Raw genomic sequence first — 2803 nt, 5'->3', positions numbered from 1 at the left:
ATGATTATATTGTGGATTATAAGAAGGAACAGCATATTTATAATGATGCTTAAACAGTTACCTTTGAAATTAGTACAGGAAAAGATTAAATACTTCTTTTTCATTGGAACATATTCTGCACCTGAATTATATGGGTTTTTACTAAGCATATTACCTAACTTTTTAAAAATTCAAAACAGATTCGTATCGTTAATGTTTGAGAAAAATATATAGACATACTGTGAATAAGTCAACTTTAGAAAATGTGTTTAATTCCAAGTCAACCTCTTGTACGGAATACAGTGTTGTTTACCGTGGGTGCTTGCCAGTGAAGACTTAAGATAATGATATTTTAGTAAACGCACGTATCACTGTAATGCGTTGATAAACGCTGCCTTGAAATTCCAAGAAATTCTGCCGATACTGATTTATGTTATATGGTTGGCATAACTTGCCCCTTAGTAAGGAGACTTTCCGATTCCTCTGCTGATTTTTTGGTATGAATACGCAACTACACGCCAAACAAAAGTAAAATACAATCATTCTTCCCTAACCTAACACTAGTCAGGACAGCCGATGCTGCGGGCACTGACGCCCGTGGAACCAGATTTAAACTTTTGGCTAGATATTGCAAGTGAATCTCACGGTCCAAACAGTGCCGGAATTTTAATCGGCTCTTACGACAGGCATGCTTTACTTCGGGATTATCGTAAAACGATGCGGGCTTGTTACTGGAAAAAGCTCTATGATATAAATTCTGAAAGAATAATAGAAATAGGGAAAGAGTTCAACAACCTCCTTATAAAGTGAATTTAGTAAAATTTAACAGATTTCTATGTCTGATATTTGCAGTCTCAAAATAATAAACGGGCAATTACTCTAATAGTTATGCACATAAACCATTGATAAAATGTAACCAAAGACGCAAGACTTCACTTGATTTTTTGTCTTTGGACAAAACTAATTAAATAATTAGAAACCACTTATGAACAATTTTAAAAGGAGCTGGGTGCGAAAAATCAGGTCACCCACATTTTAACAAGCCTTTATGACAAAAATAAACTGAAGTTGAGAATTAACTAAATATCAATTTAGGAGGATGACTATATACTTTTGTCAATATTGTGTAACATACACGTCGAGTACAGAGTGACGTTTTTATTGATTATTAGATTGAAGTTCAATTTATTAGAGGAAGAAAATTTTTCAGCAAATTTAAATCCGCAAATGATGTAACGGAGAAGTAAAGAAAAAACAACAATTAAATAGTCGATAATACGGTCCAGTTATTAACAGGTTCTAAAAGGGCAAATTAGTGGTAATGTATATATGCTACGATTCAACTCAACTATTTAGCATTTCTTATATTAAATTCGAAAGAATTCGTAAAGCTTGTGTGGCTTTCTATGCGTGCAAAAGGATGTACGGTAAGAGCTGGGGATTGCAGCCCAAAGTGATTCTCTGGCTTTACACAGCCGTCGTTCGGCCAATATTAACATACGGATGTCTGGTATGGTGGCCTTCATTGAACAAACAGTACATTGTTCAAAGACTAACCCGAATGCAAAGATCTGCCTATGTGGGAGCTACTGGGGCTCTAAGATCTTGCCCCACCAGTGCGCTCAATGTCATACTTAACTTGCTACCTATTGATATTTACATCAAGCAAGCTGCTACTCTCAGCGCGCAGAGGCTTAAAGATCTAAACTGTTGGCGCTCGAGTGCTTTAGGACATGTTTTTGCCATCCTTAGGGCAAGTGTTCTTGCTTTAAATATGCGACTTCACGGAAAAGAGGTCTGCATTCTAACTGACAGTCAGGCAGCTATTAAAGCTTTATCAGCAGTCTGTCGTCATCGAGATTAGTAGAAGAATGTAAGGAAATTATTAGTGAACTAAGTGAGAGGTCCAAGGTTACTCTAGTGTGGGTTCCCGGGCATTCTAATATTGTGGGAAATGAGCGCGCCGACGAGCTTGCTAAGCTAGGCGCTTCTTCCACGGATACCCCTATTTCGATCTCTACCCCTGTCAGCTACGGGCGTAGGCTGATTTGTGACCATTTTTTGCGACAGGCAAATAGTGAGTGGACCCTTACTGTCTCAGCAGCCAGGTCAAGGGCTACTTGGCCCATTTATTCCAAATATAGAACCTCTGACTTTATCTGTAGAAACAAATCTGAGGTTTCCAAGCTAGTATCTATCTTTACGGGTCACTGGTCCATAGGACGGCATGGAGCCAGACTTGGCCTTTCCTGTGGTACCTTATGTAGTGCGTGTCTACCAATACTTGAAGAAATGACACCAGAACACCTGATGTGTTTTTGTCCAGGTCTGGCCAGAACTAGGTTTAAGTTTCTAGGGGCCCCTTTCTTCAACTCACTAAGCGATATCTCCAGCATCAGCATTAGCCAGATTTTTGCCTTTGTTAATGCCTCTGGTTGGTTCTAGTTTGACCCTCTATCTACTACCCACTATTACGAGGTTTTTGTGGACTCAAAACGGCTTTCATCCTTAGCTATTTGAGGAGGATTCGTCCTCCCTCCACCACAACTAACTAACTAACTATATTAAATTGAAAATCAAAAATTGACACGACAAAATTCAGATACCGATTAGTGAAGGCATTGCTCCGTCTAATAACTGCCTATAATAAACAACGTGGAATAATAAAAAATTAGGCAAGCAAAAGATCCAAACATTTCTATGGGTATATCGAGGAGTGTGAGAAAATCGCCAAATTATTTACAGAACTAAAATATTGATCATTGAAGAACTCTGTCAAGATCTGAAAGGACTGAAATAAGGACAAAAACTTTTACTGAGGGAG

The sequence above is a fragment of the Teleopsis dalmanni genome, chromosome 2, assembly GCF_002237135.1.
Source record: "Teleopsis dalmanni isolate 2A chromosome 2, ASM223713v2, whole genome shotgun sequence".
Classification (NCBI taxonomy): domain Eukaryota; kingdom Metazoa; phylum Arthropoda; class Insecta; order Diptera; family Diopsidae; genus Teleopsis; species Teleopsis dalmanni.
The sequence above is the reverse complement of the archived record's forward strand: the minus strand, read 5'-3'. Positions refer to the sequence as shown.